General features: G+C 31.9%; 1 protein-coding gene across 1 annotated transcript in view; it reads right to left on the bottom strand.

Annotated features, from left to right (window-relative positions):
- The window catches only part of LOC145330442 (uncharacterized), a 108,482-nt gene extending 98,696 nt beyond the window's left edge, over positions 1–9,786 (bottom strand). Inside the window, exon 1 of the mRNA XM_080175076.1 lies at positions 9,206–9,786. The gene's annotated coding sequence lies outside the window, so the exon portion shown is untranslated. The remainder of the gene's footprint in view (positions 1–9,205) is intronic.
- Between the last annotated feature and the right edge of the window lie 17,095 nt (positions 9,787–26,881).

Here is a 26,881-nt window from a genome sequence, read left to right as displayed (position 1 = left end):
ATAACTTGGTACAAGTCCAAACCCTTTTAAAGGGACAGCCTTCGACTTGACTTAAGTGACGCAGCTACTAAAAGATTAAGGTATAAATGTTATCAATTGTTATTGAACTGTAAATTATCCGAGTACCCCAAGAACCTTAAACACTTTGGTTTTTAAACTTTGGGTACTTTGGTAAATTGGTTGCTAAAAATTTGCAGTGTTCAAACTTTTCCCTCAATTACTTTGACTTACAAAAATCAGAATTGAGCTCATTACCATTTGGGGTGTACGTTAATTTATTATCCAATAGTTAAGTTTGAAATCTCTTAAAGAGATAAAATTCAGAGTGTCCTTTAAAAAACATTCGAACCAATTTATCAGAAACTAAAGTTTGAAACTATAATCAAAGCCATGACTCTAAGGCATGTCCAATTTTTAGTCAATTTTGACAAATTTGAGAAATATTTCATACAAAATTTATATATCTTAAATCAAGTAGTACAAAAATGAAACTTTCATATAATATTAAGAATGTCTTTGCTTATCAAAATAATATAAATCAATATAATAGTAGTACAATCAAAAAATAACTTTTTTCCTTCCGAAGTGCTGAAATGATTGTTTAACTAAATTTTTTTTGAATAACATTGTATTGTATTTGATAGCTTTTAATGCCTATATTACCTCGGGGCAATGGGTTTTAACACAATCTCACAACTATACGTAAGTCTGTCCACTTTTTACAAGGATAAGACAATGGAGGATAAATTGATGTTGAATCCTAATGATGATTAGCAAAATTATCCTCTGTAGTTTTAAATTTCTAGTTGAAAAATTTAGACACTGAACTTACCAAAATTGAATAAAAGTACCCAAAAATTGGAGCCATTGAATACGATAAACTTTGTTATAAAGCTGTTAGTACCTGTGCATTTAAAGTTCATTTCCCCCTTCCTCCCTGGGTAAAATAGGGCAGATTGCGAATTCGATAAAAACCTGAATTTGATTTGTTATACTAAAAATTTAAAACAAAATTTGCACAAATAAAGATAGGTTTTCTATAACTTTTTTATCAATCAATAAATTTTATTTATTTATCTATATTAAGATTTTTTTGATACAAATTTAAAGTATTTTTAACATTATTTGTAAAATCTTATACTGGAAAATTTGGAAGTTTAAACTAATTTCGTTTTATGTCTGTAAATACCTTATTTTGTTTGATTCCAATCCCTGTTACAGGCTCCTTGTTACTTAGTAACTAAATTGAAAGTTAATAAAAGTACAATCTATATAAAGGATACACTTAATAGGCCATGCCTATAAAAATTATCTTAGCTATCCATTTTTCCACCCTGCATAGACTAAAATCGAAGGAGGTGCGATCTCTAGGAGGGTGTTTTACAGACAACAAGAGGGGTATTATTTTAGATATAGGGGAGTGGATGTCCACCCTCTCTGAAATAAACATTTTCAAAAGTCAGAAAGCATCATTTGGCCTGTAAATTGATGCGCAAAGCGATTTTTACTATAAAGTCCCATTTGGCTGTTTGGTGTATACTGTATATTCCCACTTAACTTACTCGGGGGGGGGGGGGGGGGGGGGCGGGGTATTACACTTCCCTTCTACACTCTCTTTGTATGATGTATTTATTTATTTTCGAAATATTTACAAGTATTGCTTTGTTTTGTATAATACTATATTGTATGCAAATTATTTGCAATACCTTCCGCATATTATCACATAGCCAGAGCTTTTTTCGCAAAAAAATATCTTTCTATAATGTATAAAACAAAGTAGTACGATGTCTATCTGTCTGTCCGTCTGTCTGAAGCTTAAGATCTCAGTAACCACTGAACCGATTGGGTTCTACTCTTCAGGGAATATACCTAATGGTCCTGGGATGATTTTAAGCTATTTTCTTGGGGGGGTGGAACACCCCCCCCCCCTCAAATAAAAAAATCAATCAACATAATTTTTCCATTTATTCAAAATACTATGGAAATGTGCTTCTCAAGGTAAATTAATGTAAATAAAAAAGTTTCAATAAAATGTAATTTTGAATATGTTTATAATGAGATGTTTCATGCAGAAATGAAAGCCCACCTTTGTAAAATACAAGCCAATTAACGTGAAGTAATATCACTTTAAGGCCATTTCAGGTATTTGACCCCTTAACTTATAACTTTTGTGGAGAATATAGCAATTTTAGAATTTTGTAGTTTTTTTCTTAAATGGTAATCAAAATTTTATTTTTAAAGAAAAAAGTTTTATCACTTTTTAAAAAAAATTTTTGTTACTTTTTTTTGCAAATACGAAAGGATTGGTCAGAAAATTTGTCTAAAACCATTTGAAAACATAAGTGAAGCTTCCTTAAAATAAAGAACTTAATTAGTTCAGGGATTAGCAGCAAAGTCTTCACAGACAGACAACTGTAATACCTTATATATAAAGTAGTAAGGTTCTTTTAGTCTGAAGATTAAGATTAAAAAAAAAAAATACTGAACTGATTAAAATCACCTTAGGAAAGCTTCCTCCGTTTTTATGTATTCATAAGTACAAAAGTTTATTTACAACTGTCCTCTCCCTCCCTGCCGACAAATAGGACATTATTTTGATTACTTAATGTTATTCTGAGAAGTGAACTCCAACGCAAAACATTAACACAAAACTAAAGAGTTATCACAAAACAACCAGAAAATTGAAAATCCTTTTATATAAAGCACAAAAGTTTCTTTATTTGAAGCTTAAGATATCAATAATCACCAAACCAAACCAATTCAGGCTATTTTGTTTTTAAATCTAAGTTTTGGGATGGTTTAAGGCTGTTTTCGTCCCCCTCGCTACCCCTTCGAATATAGAATCTCTAGATTCTAGACAGCAGGCGCTAGTATAACCTTAAAGTGTAAAGTGATTAGCCTATGGCGTGCAGAGGATGTGCAGAAAGGCTTCCCAATTTCAATTTTAAAAATAGTATGATAGTATCCATTTTCAATCCAATTAAAATTTTGAATTGTATTATTTCAACTAGAGCTTAAACTACAATGAAATAATAGCATTACTCCTATTTAAAATGGATTTTTTTTATATAAAATAGGCGACTTTTTAATATCATTTTATATAAATTTAGCGGTTTTGTTTGAAACATAAACTTAATGCAATCACTTGCAAACACTGCTTAATTTAATTCCATTGTATTATAACTGTTATATTGATTTTAAGTCCTTAAAAATAAAAAAAAGTTAAAATACTTATTTCTAAAACAAAGTATAATTTGCGCATAAGCAATTTTTAATAATGACTTACTTTTTAGAATGTTAGCGTTCTTGTTAAATAACGTTAAAATAATTCAAATTGTTTACTTTTTAAGTAGCAAAGTGGCCTTTTTTATTGTATAGTTGCCACACTTGTAATACAAATGTAATTATATCTCAAGTCCAGAATCGCATATATCAAAATGAAAGGTGACCAGATAAAACCATTTTAAATGTCTAAGCAACTTCTAGAAAAATAATCTTTCAATGGGTTGTCAGAAAAAATGTTAGTTGCAATCTAATCATATGCGAAAAAGAATGGATTAGTCCATAAGCAGCAAAGATTTGATTTATAGATTCACTTTTCCTTGATTTTTTAAAACAAACTCTCAATTAATTTTCCTTATTTCCAATTTATTTATCCAAATTATCAGTTTTGAAACATCCGTCTTGTTTGTAATCAGAGTATTACAGACGGACAATTTGACCTTTTTGAGAGATTTTCAATAGCAGTAATGCAAAGATAAAGATATAGGACAATGGACGAAAAATAACTCCCACCCACCCCCCTCTTCAACAAATCTTTTCCATATTTGCCTAAGAATGTGAGATTACAAAAAAGATGTGGAACAAAAGGATTCCAGAATTAACTGCCATGTCCTCTCCCTGTAAAAATGTCAGAATCTTGGCAAGTTTTAGCCAAAGGATTGCAAAATAAAAATGGAAATTTACCTCAAATTGCTACAGCAGTAGTGACACCACTCTTAAAAGGAGTGGACAGTTTTCGATTATTTGTTAAATACTTTAGGTCAGGGAAGGTTAGGATATATTGGGTACTGGGTAGCCCTGCAGGGGTAGAGCACTGGAGGGGTTAGGCTTGATTTATAATTTGTTAAAGAAAAGAAATAGAAAGATGGGGGCTTTTAATGTTCAAAGGAACTTTGTGGAAAAGCACCAAAAATGTGCAGCAAAGATGTAATGACTGATTTCAACAGGCTTTTCTTATTTTTGCATGAAGCTGTACTTTTGCAATAGTTAACTTTTGGCTAAGCTATTGCAAAGTTTTTTTTGCATGCTTATCGCAACAAAAAATGTATAAATCAGTTAGCTTATTCATAAATCGTTTATGATAAGTTAGATGGAGTACACAGTTAATATGGAAATATTGGTTGTTGGGGGCGTTCAATAGGGCGGGTTGATTTCCAACTTTTTTTTGGAATTTCACATTTATTCACATTGGCAAGGGTTACTGGGTCTATATAAAACCCTGTGAAACTTGAAACAGGTTTTTTAATCCAAAAACAACGGGCGCGCGGGGGGGAATAAAAAGTGCCCACCCCCTTATAAAACCAAAAATTGAAATTCCTTCAAACACAGGCATGTTGCATATTAAAATGATTGCATTGAAATGCTGATTATGAATCTGAAAACCGTTTTGAAAAATATTGCTCCTAGTTCGAATAAGAGCTCATTAAGTACATAAAAAGGCTGATTTAGTCAAAATTGTTCATTTTGGTAGGTTATTTGAAAATCATTTCAGACTGAACTAATATTTTTCAAAACGGTTTTCAGATCTGTAATCAGCATTTCAATGCGGTCATTTTGATATGCAACATGCCTGTGTTTGAAGGAATTTCAATTTTTGGTTTTATAAGAGGGCGGGAACATTTTATAACCCCCGCGCGCCCGTTGTTTTTGGATTAAAAAACCTCTTTCAAATTTCACAGGGTTTTATATTGGCCCAGTAACCCTTGCCAATGTGAAAAAATGTGAAATTCCAAAAAAATTGGAAATCAACCCGCCCTAGCGTTCAAACCATTCAATGATATTTTAGAATTGGAATATACTATAATATAAGGTAGTAAGATTTTTCTACAGCTAAAGATCTCGAAAATTGTTGACTTGATTGAGTTGTATTTTTCTGGAAATCTTTATGAATACTATTGGGCGTTTTTTTGCCTATTTTTATCACCAGCCTGCCCTCCTCTAGAGGCTAAAGACGAAGCAAATAGTTTTAGATAGATATGTCCTTAAGAGCAAACTTACCATTGAAAAGATTGTTTGTTACGGTGAAGATTTAAAGTAAAAAACTTAATCTGGTGATTAAAACTTAATTATCATTGATGAAACCGTAGAATAACTTACAGACATATCCTAACAATATAAAAGTTTTACAACAAAAAAGTATGGAACCCAAATCTTGAAAAAAAAGGTATGAGTCGTGCAAATGCAAAGTAAAATTTTGGACACATAATTTTTTCTTTCTCTTTCTTTCTTTCGTTTATATCTCCTATTCTTCATATTTGGAAACTACTTTTTTTGTATTTCATAATCATTTTTTAAGTTCTGTAAAAAAATCTTTAAAGGGGTGGTTATTTTAAGGGATAAGATAATGTATAACAAATGGTTGTACTTCCCCAATTATTATAGACAACATTTCCCTTCTAAAGATTTAAATTTTAACTTGCAAAGTTTGAACACGGCTAGTTTGTACAACCCAATCAAGAATGTGGCTATAGTAAAAAAGGTTCGTAGCTGACATAGAATAGACATGATATTTTTAAGGTCCCACGACAAACGCAGGAGTCCCAAACGTAGGAGTGGACAAACGTCGGAGTGGACACTTAACCTAACCTAATCTAATTTAGACCATCTTATAGTTTTTTTTAATGCCTAACCCCTGCAGGGGGCTTATTTGTTCATTCATATCTTAACCTAACCTAATCTGTATAGAAATAATTAATAGGATTAATATTTTAACACTCCTGCGTTTGTTCACTACGACGTTTGGGACTCCTGCGTTTGTCCTGGAACGATTTTTAATACATCTTTTAATACATCTTTTGAGAATTAATTTACGTCTACTTTATGGCATAAATTATGGCCATATCTGACATAATATCGACTTATCGATAGTACTCTAATGACATTTTAACTACAAACTACAAACTACAATTTTATGAGAGTGTGCCTGTTTCAAATACCCAATTTGGGTTATTGAAATATCAGGGAGGTAGGGAACATTTGACTGCAAATTTTACTTTACCCAAAGTTTTTTAACACCGTTATATTGGATTCCATGGATCTAAAACATTGGGTACTTTTGATAAGTTCTGATTAGTAGATCAAAATTAGATTTGTCCAAACATTTCAACCAATTTTTTAATTTTAAAATTTTTGTTTATTACCAATAATGTATCCATTGTCTTATCCCTTAATATCCCTGGGAAATATATTTAGTTTGGCTAACAAGAATAAATTATCGTTTCTAAATGTCAAATTCATTTCTTACAAAGATGACAATATGTATAATAGCGAAGCTTTTATATAAATATGCTTTTTATAGAGAGATATAACTATTCGTGGCAACGCCCCTAAAGGGGCGATTCGTCGTATTTTCAAAATGGCTTTTGATTGGTTATTTTAGGTTAGGTTTTGTTATATTGGGTTAAGTGATTGCCCCGCAGGGTAAGAGCCCCCCGCAGGGGCTAGAAATAATAGAAAAGCTACTGTGAAACAAACGAAGAATCGCCCCTTAAGGAGCGTTGCCACGAAAGGTACTATACCCAACTATTCTAGGGCATACATAATACATATACAAAATCCATATTTGTTTTTAATGAGAAAATGTAAAAAGTTGTAAGAACAGACTCTGATTAAAGAGTATCTACGTTACATAAAAAGTTTAGCTTGTAACTTTTTAGCTGTCAAAGAAATTTATTCATGACGACAGCTTCATTTCAAATTGAAGGTCTTTTTTAACCTTTGCCACGTAACATGTGTAAAAAGCTGTTTTTTTTCTGTAGTGATTTTTTAAATGCAGTCGAATGGAAAAAATTAACAACTGAAAGTTTTATTTTCATTTATTCAGATATCTTCACCTTTACCTTAGGAGTTTGATTCTGTCAAAACAACCAGGTCTAAAGTGATAAGACAATAATCGGTAATAAATTTATCTACATCCCCAATTACAATAAACACAATCACCTTTAATCACCTTTTTCTGTAGATTTTTTGAAAAGTTTGAACACTGCTGATTTGATCAGGATTTAATGCAGTACCAACAGTCAGTATTATGTTTAAACCCTTTAATTTTTCAATTAGCAAGAAATAGCTAAGCTAATGAGTTTCATAATAGCTTTAATTTGCTACTATGTATTTTTTAGATGGGCTGATAATTTAAAAATTAACATCTTATAAAAACTAAATTAAAATGTAAATATTAGCAAATTTGAAAAATCCGTTAAGAATAATGTAAAAATCAACCAATGATATGTTGACAATATACAACGGTTGACAAATAGGCTTAATCAGGGAAAAGTATCGTTACTTTAAATAAAATGATATAACCTTTAAATAGTAATTAACAAATACACATTTAAATTTAGAAACTTTTTTACTATAATTAAAAGTGCCAAAAAGTGAAACAATAAAGCTGTAAATAATTTACCGTTTGCCAAAAGTGTCTTTACAATAATAAAAAGCGATCATTCTATATTTTACAAGCAAAAGACTAACCAAATATTAACAAATAATTTTATTAATTTAAGGCAATCTGTAATTAAATAAAGTAAGCTACAATCTTTCAAATGTTCAGGGAAAAAATATTCCTTTTTAGCGTTAACTTTTGTCCCGCAATTAGCCCCGCAGGATTAGAGCCCCCCGAAGGGGCTAGAAATAGAAATAGAAATAAGAAAAGCTACTGTGTAAGAGGCGATACCCAAACCTTCAATAAAATTAATCCTAATATTACACTTATAAGTCTGTATAGAACTTTATGCAAGTTTGATACATTTTTAGATTTTCAACACCAAATTTTTATAGATGGGGTAATTCTTTTACAGCCCATTGTCTTATCCCTAAAGATCCCTGGGGATGCTCCAAGCTGAAGATATAAGGAAAGGGTGAAATGTTCTCCCTTTCAGAGAAGCTTTTTTCTCTTTTTGGTCATGTTTCATACTATTAATACTTTGTCATAGAGTAAACTAATTTGAAATTATATGTAAACTTTTTTTTACAAAAAGATGTATCCTTTTTAAAATTTTCGATTGTCCTTTTAAATAACTTTGGACATATTTAATATGGCGAGCCAATCTTTTTTTCAAATTTAAAAGTCATTAAGCATTTTTAGCTTTGTGTTGTACATTTGTGTAATAGCTTTACAAAACTATCAATCTTAAATTAGGATTGGACGCCTTTTTTCTCTCGACCATGGATAGATATCAGTAATTTCAATTTAAGACTTTTTATACTTCTTATAATTGATTCGGATAAATTCTCAGAATGTCCCTAGGCAAAATTTTCCCTTTTTTAGATTAAAATTGTTTGTTGGATTGGAAGATTGGAAACTACCAGTTTGTACCAATCAATCAAAATAACTAAAGAAAGTACCCACAGTTTAAAAAAGGATTCTATCCCTATTGGGGGCTTTTCCCTGTAGGGCTGTTCTTTTCTTCACTTAACCTAACCAAAACTATAAGAAGAATCGAAAATACATTGTTTCTTTCAAAAAAAAACAATAAAAAAGATTTATGATTTTATTTATTAGAGTTTTCTCTGAAAGTGCCTTGTAAAGTTAAAATTAAGGGGGGAAGTTAGTTTTTTTTATTACTTTCTGTCAGGTAAGGTTAGGTTATATGTTAGGGCATGCAGGTAAGACTCCGCTGGGATATGGATCCCGCAGATGTCAGACATAGGAAGGAAAAATCCCCCCCCCCTTCCACATTTTCAAAGTATATAAAAAAAAGAGGGGGAGGTGTTTGGTGCTCGACAGGGACTCTGAGGTAAAGCATCTAGAGTAGTTCAAATGGATTTGTGAAAAGGTCGAAAGATCTTATTTAACTTTATTTATTCCTTTTTAAAATTATTCGAGAATTTTTAAGGTACTAAAATTTATGCTTAAATCAGCAAAAAAGTTTATTCTACAATATCAATACTGTAACTGTTATCAAGCAAGAACAAAAAATCTTACCTTTTGTACATAACACAAATGAAAACAACAGAACTTATTATTTTTTATCACTTTTTAATTTTTTGTTGTTTTTTTTATAACTTTAATTCACTATTATTGGGGCATTTTCATCTAAAACCTAATCAACACATTTATGATTCACTTTCTTAATTCACTAAATATATAAAAGGCCTAATAAGAAATGTGCTTATTATATTTTTTAACAAACTTTCTTGTAAAAAATTGCATTTATAATTAAGTTATTAATGGTAGAACAGGGGAAAATCTGTGATTATCAACTTATTGCAAAATATTTAAGGGAAAAAACAGCTGATTTCTTATGGAGCACTCTCTATTTTGCACAATATACAAATGTGTGCTTTGGATAACGGCAAAACGCGCGTTTATAACGCACGGCAATATTTGGAGATATACCTTCTTACACTAATCCCAATGTAGATAAAGCTAAAGTCAAATTCTCTCTCTTTCCCTTTCTTAATTCTTTTTTCTCTCTTTCTCTCACTCTTTTTATGTAAAGCACATACATATAGTAAGCTGTGCAGAGTACATAACTCTTCTGCCCTATCTAAGGGTCGATCAAAGACTACTCGCGCCGTAAATGCAAAGAAATAAAACTGTTTTTTTTTTATTCTGTGTTCGCCTCTTTTACCCCTATCCCCCCTTTTCCAACGAAGAAGCCATGAATCGACGGATCGACGACGCGCAACCATGCACACACACACACACACACAGAAACGCAAGCACGTAAAGCACAAGTGCACAAATGCGACTTACACACACAAACTATGCTTACATAAACACAATACAAAAGTACATTCCCCTTACTTTTATTTTTTAAAGCAATGATTTTAACGAAAATTGTAGAATTATATTTTAAAATGTTATTTTTCTTAATTATTTATGGAACATGTGATCCATCTCTACTGATATAAAAAGATATTTGTTCCTTTAACCCTTAACCCGAAACGATTGAGACCTCTTCTTCTAAGATAGAGGAGCGGACCGAAAACGCCCACCACTAATATCTTGGCTCCTATTATGCCTAGAGGTTTTAGATTTTATGTATGGTTTCCTTTTAGCAAAAGGATCTTCTAACTATAGAGTAGTCAAAGTCATTTTTTGCCTTTTAACCCGTGTATTCAGTAACCTTTGTCTAAAGGTCCCTTTGAAAAAAAACTTAAACGGCTATATTTTTTTAGTATTTTGTACAAGAAGAGCTATTTTTTCCGGGAACGTTTATTTTTAGGTAAATTTCTTTGCAAACAGTTAATCCTATTACATATAGGAGTAGGGTTTTTATTTGTCTGAAGCTTAAGATTTTAGTAACTTCTGATTTTGAACCGAATGAGTTTTCCTTTTGAGGAAAGCTTTACATAGGTGCAAGTGTGGTTTTAGGCAATTTGTTTTTGGAATACATAATTAGGGTGGTTTAAGGGTATTATTCTGCTCCCTTCTTACCCCCTTGAATGTACAGCCACTGGATGCTTGAGGTACAGATGTTAGTATAATATAAAGACAAATGAGATAAGCTTCAGTTATTATTTGGAGACTGTAGAACAAAAAATACAGTCACATGAGCAGTACAAAGTTTTCTGGAGGCATGGAGGATCAGGACCTGCAGGACTATACCTAGAACATAAAATTGGCTAGGACACACTGATACTTTAAAATAGTTTTTCATTTTAGTATTTTATCACTGTTCAATGCTTCGTTAAGGTCTTTAAAAAGTCCTTTTTAATAATAAAAAAGGATGACAACATCCATGAGCAGCGAATCTAAAAAATTATGAATGGATATCGGGAAAAAATTTACCATAGAACAGTGTCATACAATAAACATTAAACTGGATAAAATAGGGAAATCACGAAACCTTTAAAATCACACAAAATAAAAAACACGAAAACTTAAAAATCTAGGACTGCAATCAATAAACATATCTTAATGAAACTTAATGAAAATATGTAGATTATGAGCATATTCAATCACTGATAATTTGAGAAATTTAATAATCGAGAATATCACGAAAACTTAAAAATCTAGGAATCGATCTGTCACCCCAAAAAACGGACAGATGGACAATAAAAAGTATTGATTGGATGGACATATGTCATAGGCATATTCACTAAAAATTTCAGATGTCTATCTTGAATATGAGCCGAAAAAATCACGTTTCCTCCATATCGTTACGGACGGCATAACGGACGCACAGAAAAAGTTAGTTATAGAGTAGCTTCGCTACTAACAACAGGGAAGACTTTCCCAATCCCCCGTCCGAATAAGGCTTAACGTAAAGAGTTCTATATTACTGCGATAAAAAAAATTCAACTTTATGAATTACCCTTTCAAACTAACTTACAAACTGAAACACAAAGAAAGATACTTTCATAACACATAAAAATTACTACACATACAATACTTATATGGACTCGACCAATTTACACCTACATATCTTTCTATCATTTTATTTTCTATCTTTAGATCTCACTTTGACCTTTATATCTACCTATCTATTGATGTCCATATATCTACTACATAACAATCAGTCTTTGTAACTATCGCTCTATCATTTATTAAGCGATCAATCTTTCTATCTATAATATTATTATTCTACCCATTTATCTATATAACTATCTAACTATCAACATATAGCAACTAATCTATATATCTACCAATCTATCCTGTCCTTGTTCTGTCTGTAAATCACACTTTTACTTGTATAGGTGTTTTTAGGAGTATAGAAAATATTCGAACTAATAAATGAATTCACGTCTAAAAATTTCCATCCAAAATTTATCTATTTGTGAATCTAACTTTCTATCTGCCTATCTATGTATCTAAGGTTGAGGTCAAATCTAAGTGTGTGCCTAATTAATTAACCCTATCATGAGTAGGGCACTTTTGTCAATCATCAACAGTCGTGTTTCTCAAGCACAACTACTTTATAATTATGTGCCTTTTTAGAGACGGACTAATCTATGATTACAAATGTCAGAAACACGAATTTTCTGGATAAAATTATTAATTTTCTTTGTGAAGATTCTTTTAACCAAGCGCACCTAGTATGCGCATATAATTATAAACTAGAGGCCTCTAGGGGCATATGAGATAAGGGAAGGAGGGGGGGGGGGAGAAGAATAGTTGCCTCCCATTTTTAATTGTATCTTAATAATAAAAAAGTAATGGTGATTTCTCTTTGGAGGATTAGTAATAAACTCTCCCAGGATCTATGAATAGCTACATTATACAGGAGAACTATATCGGTCCAGCGGTTAGCCAAATAATTCGGTACAGACAGACATTATGACTTATAAGGATTGGTTTTGTGATATTCTATTTTTTCACTTTAAAAAAATAATTTTCACTCTTATTTACATGACCACTAAACATCTCCTCCTTAACTTTGTCCATTAGTCAATCCATGATCATTTTTGCTTTGCACTTATTTATCCTGGTTCTTGTGACCATTCACTCGATCTTTCTCACTTTTTTCAACACTTTCTCATATGTTATCATTTTTACCTTACTCCCTATTAATTCAAGGCAAGTATTAAAGAAAAAAAAAACTAAATATTTTATGAGACTTAAAATCGATGTTTTATAACTTTAAAAAAGCTGGATGTCACATCCTTAATTTTACCTGCCTTCCATTATTCAGCAAAATTTAGTTTAATAGCAGCTGCCGATCCCCGACTAGAAGTCTGTTGTACAGAAGAACAGTCATAAATCATTATCATATGCTCTATTAAAGATGATTTTCACTATCTTTGTTAAATTTTCATTTATTTCAGATCTCTGTTTCTTCTATATACCAGTCCTTACTAGTTAATATGCTTTCAGTTTTCTTTATCTGCCGTGGAGCTAATTTTATAATTTTTTCTTTTTGTTAAAAAGCTCATGGGTGTGCTTACAATAAGGGAATTTGCCTCCCTCTAAAAGTTGCCTTATTTAAAAATTTAATTTTAGATCTATATTGTAATTCAAAATCCCCACCCCCCTTCAAAAATGCTCATCTCTCCCCCCTTGGGCACTTTTTTTCATAAGTGAAGGGCAAAATTCTGGATTTATACTGGCACTTCTATAAGAAAGGTTTCGTGTTTATAATGGTATTCGGTTACAAATATGCAATTATTTGAAAGTGGGGGGGGGGGGGGTGGGGGGTTAACTTTACACCCCAAGAGCCCCTATAGGCGTCAAGGTGCGCAGCCGTTAGTAAATAGATTCCTGAGTAAATCAGGGAGTAAGGGAGGGGACAATGGATCGAATATTAAATCTTTAGGAGTCTCAGACTTTGGGGACTGGCTTAAAGGGAATGTGCAAGAATTTAGCAGTTTCTGACTGAGTTTGGGGACTTGCGCAGGAAAATGCCGTTACTCGCTATGTTAGTTTTGAATATATATAGTTTTGCAGACAGAGAGTAGTTCAAATATAAATACACGGCCCCCCTCCCATACTATATTTCACTCCCTTCATCCCGACCTCCTTTTTAAAAGTAGACGAGAAAGGGAAATGGAGAAGGGAGGTGGTGGAAATAAACAGGATAAAAAGGGGCAGGAAGGCGTGCGGGTCATATACTTGCCCATCCAGCTACACGCCTGCCTGCCCCTTTTTTCCGTGTTCACATCACTTGCCCCCAAATCTCTTTTCTCTTTCCCTGTCATCTAGTGAGTTCCAGGGAGATATTTCTAGTAATTAATTACAGAATGGTTATGTCAGTCTGTAATACTGGTAATCTTATTTTCAAACAATTGCTTTTTTTCTTGGAACTTTTTTCTTAGTTTATGGTTTTCTAGATTTAATCAACAATCACTTTACAATTTCCACCATATTTTCGAGATTATTTTGGTTTTCATGGCCTTTCTTCAAAAACTCTTAAATTGAATTAATTGCCCATTGTCCCCTCCCTTACTCCCTGTGAGTAAATACATATAATACATACAGAATTGCAAAGTGGTGAAGTGTAAAATGGTGGGTCCATGCATTACGTGCATGATCAAATATCTCGAGTTTTCCATTTTTAATTTCTTACGACTAAATTATAAAGTTATATATAAGCTGGGCTCCTAATATTAATGACAGGAAGAAATTTAGTATCAATAATAAATATAGAATATATTAATTCATACTTAGTAAATTGAAATGATAGAAAAAGTGTATGACCAGTCCGACGATATTATTGGTTAGAAAATGTACATATTTTAATACAAAAAGTCAGTCAGTATTTATTGAATTCCTCTGGACAAAACTTGTTTTTGGGAAATTATATAGTCAAAACAATTCGTAGCTATTGGATTAAATCATATGTCACTAAATATAAACAAAACTTTCGTCTGCAAAGACTATTTATAGTTGTTGCGTCGGGGGACTGCCATTTACACATCAAGCAAATTTACAGTGGATGTGTTTTGCCAGTGCAATCGATGTATTTATGACAAACTGAATTTTCACTGTATAAATGACAGTAAAATCGATTCTCTTGCCATAAATACATCTGACACTGGCATTTACACATCCATACTTTTTCAATTATATGTCATAAATACATCCGACACAGGCATTTATACATCCATAGAAATTTAATGTTGCGTCTGATTATCCATCTAGATTGAAAAATGTATCTAGCAAATACAAGATAAGAATGACCCAGCAAAGTGTACAACACACATACAAACACAATTTACAAAAGTTTTTAAATAAAAAGTAAATAAATCTATCTTTACAAAAAATCAGGATTTCTGACTATATTACTGTGTGTGTAGCTCATGATCTTGCTAGGTTTACTTTTACTTTTGGTCAGCTTGGTTAGGTTACAATGAGTACTGAGTAGCCCCGTAGGGTTAGGCCTTCGCAAGGATAATAGTCATAGAGAAAAAATCCACTTTCCACTTTTTTCATTTTTTTAAACAAGGGGGGGGGGGTGGAGTCATGTCATTGCCCACATATTTTTGTAATTGCTATTTATTTATGCATGCTTTGTTATGTAATTTACTACTTTAGTTTAAATGAATTAACCCTTGAATTAAAAACAAATAGTTGGAAGCAAAGGCGTGCACTGCACAGGGTTTTGGGGGGTGTTACAGGGGGTTGTATACCCTTGTTAAGAGGAGTGTAGGCCCGTAGGGTAGCGGACTTCTAGATAGATATATCAACCCCCTTGAATTGGCCAGAGGGGTTGGATTTACCCCACTACACCACACATCTGCACGCTTCGGGTTAGAAGTTTGCGAATAAATTGAATTCTGATTAATCATCAACATTTGTTTGGTAATTTGCATTTCACTATTTTCAACATGGGCAAAAAATTAATATACATTCCTAATTATGATATACAAAGGATATCTTAAATCAATGTTTTCTTCTGTCCAAACTTTTCAATCAAAAACTATAATTTTATAGAATAGACAATTTTGCTTATTGCTATTATGGGCTTTAAAAAATTAATGTTCATTTTGTTATCTCTTGAGATATCTGACCAAGAGTGAGTCCTTATATAGAAGTAACAGGATGTTTGTCTGGCGGATTTGGTTCTTCCTTACGGTGAAGCGCTATTTTTTAGTTCAGGGAAAGTTTATAGCTATTTTGGGGAAGGGGACCTTTAGCCTCCAAAGAAAACATCCATGGATAAAATATCTCACCCCCCCCCCCCCCCCATTCCTACAAAAATATATATTGATTTTAACATTGAAAGGGAAGGGTAGATTCCTTTATTCACTTTCCTCAAGTGCCCCTAGAGGCCTATATGAGAGTAGCTGTTAGTGATAAATAAAGTAGTACTGCTTAAAATTATACTGCCTAAACATCAAAAAAATATTTGCCCTCATTTCAAATTTGAATTGTAAAATAAAAGGTTAAAACAGTTTAGTTCAAACTTTTGTTGGAGATAATTTAAACTTTTGTGTGAAAAAATAATCAATTTTGGTGAAAACGCACAAAGATTTTTCTCAGGGAGGGAGAGAGAGATTTATAAATACTAAATCTTCCTGTAAAACGGATAAAAAGTAAGTTAGCCTAAGAGTTATATTTTTAAGATTTCATTCAGCATGCAAATCAAATGACCTTAAAACTATTGTTCTTTATTATCCTATGAATTAATGTTTCAAAAATCAGATTTATAGGATAATTATACAGTATAAGTTTTTTTAGGTCAGCTTGTTTTAAATGGACGTATTGACTTTCTGGTTAAGACTATATAGTTGATACACTTTCTAACTCGAATCCATCTTTATAGAAGTCATATTGCAAAGTTTCAAATCGATTGGACAATTCTAACATGACTAAATTTAACATTAGAGTTATCCGTTACGTATGGTTGTAAAGGACCATATTTTAGAAAAGCTTTGCTTTTAAAAATGTAAGATTTATGAAAAAAATTAAAATAAAAAATAAGGTGGAGCCTACCCCTGTGGGGACTCTACCTGATATAACCTGATCTGACCTCTTATTATTAATTTATTTCAAAATTAGGAGGGGGGGGGGGGGGGTACAATGCTCAACAAGGTTCTTTATATGAATCGACATTTTATATTAATTATTTGTTTTAGAGTACGTTAAAAGTCTCACAGATGGATAATGTGCACACAGTCATACACAGTAGTTTCAGAGTAGATGCTCTGTTAAGGACGTCCAAGTTTTTTTGGAGGTGGTTATAATTACGTTGATATTATTACTCTACCACATTCTTTCTCATTGCCGTGTAGAAACGTATTGGCCGATATCTGAGGCCTTTTTTTGGAACATCATATGACGACAAAAATTCCCCTGACTCAATATCCACATATTCTTTATCCATTACTGAATCTCTGAAAATGTTAGGTAAAGGTAAAAATTTATTTTGTTGTATGACAACCCATCTTTTCTCGTCTATTGAATGGACACAGGGACAAGGGGGATATTATACTGTAACTTTTACTGGTACCCAAAGTATTATAAACATGCTCTTTCATTTGTTGGCTGTCAATTTGTTTCTACATTTTCACCAACTTTTCATTATTTTGTTTATCATTATTGGGGGTGTTCATTTATTGCCCGTTTATTGTCTTATTCCTTTAATCCCTGACTATAACACACCTAGTACGTAACCTTACCAGTGATCTCTGGCTAAATTTTTAGATTAATTTGTGACAATTTTTTAGCATCAAATTTCCCTTTTTTGTCATTTTAATGATGATCCCTATTTAGTTATTAATTTTATTACAGTAAATGTATATAATCATTTTAAATGTCTTCTTTTAATTTCTCTTTTACTATTATGTGAGGGAGGGGATATTGTATTGTAAAATATAATGGTTCCCAAAGTTTTATTACTACTTTATTTTATTTGTTGGATCAAAAAACTTTCATTAAATTTTTTTTCAACTATTTTTTGTTATTAATTTATGACAGATTTTCAACTTTACAATATAACATGCCTAAATTTAAACTATCGGTCACAAAAGAAAAAAAAAAGAAGAAAATCTTCGCTGTAAGAGTTTGCATTATAAAAGTTTTAATTTTTAAAAGCGTTTCTATACAGGGAGGAAGGGAGGGGACAATGGATCTAAAATTCATATTTCTTACAGTCTTGGACTTTAGGTACCAGAACACATGCAACTTTTATCATTTTGGCAAATTTTAAAGACTTTGGGTACCAGCGCAAAGAATGCCGCTAAAACAATTATTCCCAAAGCAGACGACTCTTACTGAACTAACCAATACAAATATTAGCAGACTATTTCAAAAAAATTCAAAACAAGTTTATTTTGGTTTTTAAACGAAATAATTTTCTTCTGAGAATGGGTGGGATAAACCAGAAATTCTACTGTGATACTTCTGTAACTATCCATTCTAATCAACCCCTTGTCAAATATGAAAACAAACTCCAATTATTGTATTATTCCTGCCAGTACTAAGGTCATACCTTTTATAATAAATTACAGACTATTCACAGGAAAATAATACAGGATAACCTAATGTTAAATACTTTTCTTCAGTGTTTGATAATTTCTTATTATACAAAGAAATAATAAAGATTGCTATATCTAAATTTTGGAATTTTCCAGATATATCTGGTTTTGAAGATATTGAGTTAGAACTCTAAAATTGAATTAATTGCCTATTGTCCCCTCCCTTACTCCCTGGTTTCTATATGTTATTAGCGTAACAGTTAGCTCTTTCGTTAAATCATACATGTTAGAATTGTCCTACCGATTTTAATCTTTAACAATTAGGTACGAATTAGAAAGCGTAGCAACTTTATAATTGTTACTAGAAAGTCCCTACGTCCATTGAAAACGAGCATCTTTATATCTAGGTTTAAATTAGAAATGTAAGGTTGTCCATATTAAGGAACCTGCATTTCAATGACTATGGAATAAGTTATAAATAAATACAGAATTTTTGTTGTAATTTCTAAATAATATTGAGAATTCTGAAAGAGATCCCCACCATTTGGGCCAGGTAGTTTAGAACTTTGCTCTTATCATCCTTGTTAATCATCTGTTATCTACAAAGCATAACGTTGACAAATTTTACCAAAACAAGATGTTTGCCAAAAATATGTAATTCTAGCTAACAATTGAACAACACAATACTATTTTACAAACATAACATTATACATTAGCAAGGATGACAACTTCCATAAAAGCTAAGCTTTAAAATATAACGGTAGGGTAACAGAACATTTACACTTTATGAGTGTCAGTATTTTATAAGCAGAATGTAAACTAAATTGCACTATATGTATTGCAAAACTGTTTACATGCACTATTATAACATTATTATAACTATTATTAACATTTTAAAGACTAGATTGTCAATAAGTTGAAATTCAACAAGATTCAAATGGATCTACGGACTTTGTGGTAATAATTATTATGTTGTAACGCTTCCTAAATTAAACCTAACTGGTACAGGAATCTCCATACCAAGTTTGAAATCAATAGGTCAACTCTAACTTGCCGCCAAAAGAAGAGATAACCGTCGTGTACGTACGGACTAATTCTTATTATAGAAATGCTTTGCTTTAAAAAAAAAACTACCCATAGCATTAGTAAAAGAGAGTAGATAATCAAGGATAACAACATACAAAAATAAAACATTTTTGCTATCTGAATCAGGAGAAAATTTTTTTTATAGCTTTGCAATGTTTTATGTCGAACAAAAGTTTAATCAAGTAAAAAATAAAATTATCAAAAGTTTTTTAAGAATTTAGTTTAAGTGGTAGATAATCTTAATAATCATTTCATTTAACAATTTAAATCTTCAGACGGGATAATTTTGTTTGGCATTATTTGGGATAGTCAATTTATTGTCCATAGTTTTATGCCCTTAAGATCCCTAAAATATGTTAAAAATCATGTAAACATATAGCGAATTTGAGAGCAGCTAGATGCCTGCAGACCTACTGACTGACCATTCATAATAAAACATTATGTTACATAAATCTACACTTAACTAAATATATATTATAGAGGCCTTTGTAGGCACGCCCAAGAAGCCGTTACACATCAAATGGTGTTTATAGTATAGAAAACAATGATAAAAACATTCTTAGTAGCGAAACATAAAAACTCAAGAGTTATATGTGGTAATATTTATATTTTTATAGCCTGACTGACAACCAGACGAACCAAGTAAATCATATACTAGATGCAATGCTAAAATGATACAAAAATCGAACCTTCTCTTATGTAGTGTCGGACTAATAGCGGACAAATTATAGAGAATTTTCGCTAATAAAATCATATGAACATTTCTTTATTTAATTTATTCGTAAACACATAGAACTTTGTCCAAAATAGCGCAGTTACAATGGATAAATTATTACATTGATCTTACACCAGATTTTCATGTTCTATGATAAAGTGAAACACGCAGTGGGCTAAAATAAAGATGTTCCTTTATCCATTTTATGAAAGCTTTACACATTTTCTGGGGTGTTTTTTTGTTGCTATTTTTCTTTCTATCGCTTTCTCTTCGACTACAGATCCCCTAGATGCTACGGGCGCATCCCCTTGTATGATATTAAACAGTTTTAAAAGCCATATGTTGCAAAGTAAGATTTTAACTTTCTGGTAATTAACGATAGAGACAAAAACCAAATTGTATCAAAAATCACCCATGTGACTTCATAAAAATGAGAGATTATCCATCTTTTTTTAGGGGGTTTTCTTTCCCACTTCTCCACTCATCACTCTCGTTTTTATGACGTCACATGGATCATTTTTGACACAATTTGGTCTTTGTCCAGATAGACAGACGGACATACTATTAATTTTAATTCAAAATATTTTTAGTTATTTTAATTTTATTATACTTATACCAAAATTTGAATAAAATTCCATGTAAATAAATTTGAACAATTGCATTGTACTCAATCCTTATAATAAAGTAACAGGATGTCTGTTTGTTTGTTTGTCTGTAACGAAGAAACTCGCAAAACGCTGAACCGATCGGGTTCTTCTTACCAGGGTAGCTTCTCTCTCTAAAATAGGTCCTGGGAAGGATTATAACAATTTTGGGGGAGGGTAAGTAAAAAAAAAAACATTTAAAGCTAGTCATTAAATAAAGTAATAGGATGTATACCGAAGGATCTCGCAAACAGCTGAACCTACATGATTCATATTTCATCTTTACATTATAGCTTCTTATATATCCTGGGAAGGTTTATAACGAATAAGCTATAGAAAGAAAAGACCCCCAAAAATGTTTTTTAATAACTTAAAAAAAAAACTAAAATTTATAGTGGGGGTGGGGGTCGACTCTACGGGCGTATCCGCTACTATGTATATATTAGAATATCTACATGCGTTTAGTTGTATTTAAACAAAGAAATGTATACTTTACATACATAATTTGGCATATAATACACTAGTTCATTGACTTATATCTGAAATTTAAATTAGAAATTATTTTATAATTATACAACTAACAAGTAATTACGGTTTCTAACGCATTAATTCATGAAAAAAAATTGTGGATATCGCTCTGAGAATCAATTCGCAAAAATTGAGTAGATATAATATTTATATCAACATCGTACAACAAAATATATTGTTATACTATAGTTCAAGTAAGGTTAGGTTACATTGGGCACTGCGCAGCCCCACAGGTATCAACTCCGCAACCCCCCCCCCCCTTATTTCAATTTTTTTTTCAAAAATGGGTAAGGGGTTCTCTGCTCGCTAGACTCTTCTCGGTAAACTAATATTTTTTTTAAACCAAATTTTAAGCTACGATTACTTATACTATTTTCGCCCTCCTAATATGTAATAGTTCCAAAAAATAGGTTTCGTGATTTTTCATATTCTATATTTTAATTCTGTAACAAGTAATACGACTTAATAGCCAGACATTAATCTAAAAAAAGAAATAATTCAACATTTCCATCCAGCAATCCATTGAGAAAGTGTTCAAAAATCTGATAAGTCCGTGCCTACGGCCCCTCAGGGTTGACAAAACTGGTTTTAATTCAAATTTTTTGATCTACTGCAGTTCACGGTAAAATATTCCTGTTAAAGAATATTTCCAAAAATCTATGAATTTTAAAGGCTGCTAGCTGCCAAACGGCTGAACGTACAGATTATTCAGAATAAGAAGGCCTACAAATAATCTAGAATAGCCATAAATCAATAATGCATAATTATCTCGCAGTGCAGAGAAATGCGCAAAAAAGACCTATTTTACGCGTTTTTTCTTCAGTGAACCTTTCCCTGTGCATCATTGGATCTTGGCTATTCCAGATTATTTGTAGGCCTTCTTATGCCGCTTAAAATGGTGTGCGGGTAAAAAATGTTTCATTGTATAAAGTAGTAAAGTTTTTTCTGAAACCTAAGACATCGGTAACTGATGAAAAGAATAAGTTTTCCTCTTAGGGAAGCTTCACATTGGTCCCAAGCTGGGTTTAAGGCTATTTATTTTTAAATGGTCTGAGGGTATTTTAATTTTAGTTGGTGTTAGGCTATTTTGCTTCGCCCTTTAAATGCACTACCCCTAGATGCTAGGGACGCATGTGATAGCATTTCTAAAAGTAATTGTTCTATTGTAAAATCCCACAGATTTGCACAGAGTTTGGCATTTTTGTTTGTCTTATAATTAAAACAACTTTTCTAGTTGGAAAACATTTATTTTTGTTGTTGTTGAAGATTTAGACATTGTCGGATATGCGATGGAAGGTAATTTTGGGTAACTTTAAAAACTTTTTGGGTATAGTCCCTTTCGTGACAACGCCATTTAGGTGCGTTTCGTCGTATTTTCACATTAGCTGTTTTCCTATTTCTAGCCACTGCGCGGGGCTCTAACACTGCGGGGCAATCACCTAACCCAACCTAAAATAACAAAAATTTAAAAGCGACTGTGAAAATACGACGAAACGCCCCTTAATAGGCGTTGTCACAAAAGGGACTATACCCGACTTATTTTCTACTGACAAACGGCTGGCAGAAACGTCATAATTTCGCACATCATAACACGAGGAGCGTGAAACGTATTTTCGATTTTTCGCGAATTTTCTCCACGTACTCTAAAAGAAACAAAAAACCTTAATTTGTATATCTGATTTGATTCTATCTATTGTTCGCTATCACTTCCGTCGAATATTTTACATAACAAATTATTTCAATTGGATAATTTTTTAAAGGGCAAACTTCAGCTTCTTTGTTTGATCGACACAGTTAAAGTTTAAAATGAATAGAACAATTTTAACAATAGAAGAAATATAATACAGAAGAATAAAAGACGGAATATTTTTAGTGTAGACAAAAATAGGCTTCTTAAAAGAATACAAGTAAAATAATTTTTTTTACTAATAACCAAAACTTTAATAAAAATCACGAAACTTTGCCTATAATTTATCCATTTCCCCATAAAACGTCTATTTCCACATTACTATAATTACATACTAGCGGTTACGCCCCTAGAGGCCTAAATTGGCACTTGAGAAGGGGGGAGTCGAATCTGATAACCCAATTTCTTATTCTGACAAACAGACATCCTGTTACGTTAGTATAAGGATGGACAGATAAATAAAGTATAAAGCTATGAAGTATCTTATTTTATTTTTTACAAATTACATCTCCCGCGTGGCATAGAAGTATTATATAGTAGCTTGCCTACTAAATAAGGATAATATATTGCTAAATATTTGACTGCAGATATTGGATATACTGGATCTTATACAACTCACGGTAAAAAAAGAGAAACCTTGAAAATAAGAACTGTAAAAGCAGTTAAACGTACAGTATATGTTGTGCTCGTTCATCGTTTTTAAAGGCAATATAAATCCTTCTGATGCCGATTATAACATGCAAGAAAACAAGTTCTTAAAAGAATATTTTATTACAGCAACAGTTTCATAGGTTTGAATTGGGTAATCTAATGTATTTTTAAAAAAATAATTAAAGGATAAACAAAGTGAATTAAAGAGCAGCTTACCTACAAAAAAAATTGGGTATGGTCCCTTTCGTGGCAACGCCTTTCGTCGTATTTTTACAGGGGCTTGAAAAAGGGGAAAAGCTACTGTGAAATACGATGAAACGCCCATTAAGAGGCGTTGCCACGAAAGGGACTATACCCAAAATATTTTACCCCTGTAAGTTCTTTTATATACATGCATTAACTACATAAATATACTGCAATGAGATAATTAGCTAATCCAGATGTACTACACATAGAAACAAGAACAATTAGATACAAAAGTAGAACAGCAAATATAAACTAAAATAATAATTATCTTTATATAAACAGGATGCCTGTCTGTCTGCACCATGGATCCCACTAACCTCTTAACCGATATGGTCTTTCTTCCATTACAGTGAAAATTCTCATGGTCCTGGGAAGGTTAATAACTATTTTTTTATAATCCTTACAAGAAAAATCTTCCCTCCTTTCAATTTTATTTTTCCTTAAAAGTTGAGGCACCATTCCATCTCCGTCAAGTGCCCTCAATGACATCTAGGGGCTGAGCTTTAAATACAACAATAGCAGCAAAGTGTTGAATACAATGTCAAACTGTCGATGCTTATATAATGTAAGTATGTCCTTAAACATGATCATGTATTTAAGCGGTTTTTAAACAAATTTACTTACAATTTTGTTTCGAATTTTATACATTTATATTCTAAATTTTCAGTTCTGACACTCTACAAGTGTTGATGTTCAACTGTCCTACCGTTTAAGAGCTTCGCTTTTATGATGTTGACATCATTGTTTCTCTGTGAAACTGAAATAAAAATGGGGGGATCGAATCCAACCCTCACCACCTAAGGTGCCCCTGGAGGCCTCTAGGGGGTAGACGCTTATGTTAATATCTAATTATACATATACCTCTGTAAACCAAGGACTCAGCCACTATTGGATAAATTGAGAAGGAAAAACTTCTCAATTTGACCCTTTCCTTCCTTGTCTTAATAAATCTAATTTTATTCCGATTAATCACAGGGACGGGGGATTGGTAAACAGAAATGAAAAAAGTCATCCTTTTGTATGGATCTTAAGGGATAATACAAGAATTGATGTACATTGTGTACGTCCCCAAACGCTGAAAAAAGCCCCTCATTTTATCCCACAAAAATTTTTCTCAGTCATAGCAGCTTATAAGCTTATTATTTATCTTTAACTACAGTTGAAAGAACAGTTCTATAGTATAGATGTATATACAGAAACCTACCTCCCTTCCTTTTTCAAAGTCCTCTTATTATTTAACCCTTTCTCCCTCTAGTGTTTTACTCTAATGTTGAAATGTTTTAATATTTTTTCTTCAGATTTCATAACCCTGTTCAAATGATTTGACCTAGACTAATCTTTTTATTAACTTAAAACTAACAAGTGTTTTGAAAAGCGAAGTAAAACACAATTTTTTTTACTTTTATGACAAACTTTGATGCTGTGAGTATTGGTGCAAAAAATATGACGTAACAAAAAAAATTAGCCAATGAGAGGCCGTTATTGACCAATGGTAAAATTTATAGTGGCCTCTCATTGGCTAATTTTTTTTGTTACGTCATATTTTTTGCACCAATACTCACAGCATCCAAACTTTTATTGAGAATTAATTTTCGTTCAATTTTTTTATATTTGAAATTTTGTCAAATAGGTTATATTTAAATTATGCCACAATAAAACAAATTTGTTCTTGTTTATTAAACCTTTTGATCCAGTGCAGTTCAGGGTAAAATGTTCCTGAGATCGAGAATCTCTAAAAATCAATGAACTTTAAAGGCTGCTAGCGGCCAAACGGCCGAACCTATATATTATTTTAGTACAAAATTTTAACCGACTAGGAATAGTCTAGGAACATTTTACCGTGAACTGCAACAGATCCAAACTTTGATACTAAATACGACTGATCTATCTTCCAGCTCTATAATTTCAAATACCACTTGAAAGGATATACTACAGGGAGGAAGGGAGAGTTACTATTATGTAACACAGGGCAGCAAGGGAAGTATAGGACATTGGACTATAAACTATATTAGTACCCAACGTTTTAAAAACACGTTGTCTTATACGTTGGTTCACAAACTTTGGTTAATTTTAATGCAATTTGATTGTCCACACTAGCAGTGTCCAAACTTTTTAACCAATAATTTAAATCCACTGAAGGGAATCTTTTATAACAATACTTTGTTCACATTTTAAACAAAATTTATATGCAAGTTTGATTCTTGCTGTGCTACTTATGAGCATAATTGTCCTTGTTAAATATATTTTTCCCTCTGTCTTAAGAAGTACCTTTGAAATTGAGCTTATTTGATAAATTCACTTCAAACTGAGATGTACACCTGCATGAATCCTAAAGGATAAGACACTTGACAATAAATTTATTTACATCCCCAACGATGATAAACAATATAAGCATAATAAAACAAGAAAAAAAGGTAAAGAATAAAACATAACTTGATCATAAATATTTGGGTTTTAGTCCCTTCCCCCCCCCCCTGGATGTACACAAATATTGGGGTTTATTTCAAATCTTTAAAAGCAAAGATTTTCTACAATTAGGGACAGTTGTATAAGGTATGGTAATGCTATTAATTGCTTTAGTAGTATACTTAGGTATGTTAGAATTGCCCTATTGATTTTAATCCTAGCATCATTCCTGAAACATAAGGTTTACTCTTGAATGATAAGCAACTGTATATGTAGTTATTACCAGACTGTTTATACATTTATAAAGAGGCTTTTCTATAATTAGGATCGGTCCGTCCCTAACTGTTAGGTCTTTTTGTTAATTTAGACATGTTCAAATTGTCCTAACGATTTCAAACTTTGCATGGTTATTCCTATAAGAGTTAGGTACGAAGTACGATTTAGTAGGTGTTGCAACTCAATAATCGTTACAATAAAATCCGTACGTCCAATCTAAACATGTTGATGTTCAACCTTTTTTGGATTTTTGGAATACTGATTAATATTACAACAAGGTATAATGTTTTATCTCTATAATTAAGTCCTAAGAATGTTATGCAACAAATTTACTTACAATTTTGTTTCGACTAATACAGATATATTTTGCTTATTCAGCTCTGACATGTGTTAATATTCGTTCGTTCTACCGTTTCAGAGCTTCATTTTTATGGATTTTATCATCTTTATTAATTCTTTTGATATGACAGAAATTTATATTTCCAATGCTGATTCCTTGGACAATATTAAAAGCTAACCATTTTTAAATAATGTTTTATAACGAAGAAGGTTAATATT

The sequence above is a fragment of the Acartia tonsa genome, chromosome 10 (assembly GCF_053477335.1).
Source record: "Acartia tonsa isolate MP-2025a chromosome 10, ASM5347733v1, whole genome shotgun sequence".
In the NCBI taxonomy this organism is placed as follows: Eukaryota; Metazoa; Arthropoda; class Copepoda; order Calanoida; family Acartiidae; genus Acartia; species Acartia tonsa.
The sequence above is the reverse complement of the archived record's forward strand: the minus strand, read 5'-3'. Positions and strand labels throughout refer to the sequence as shown.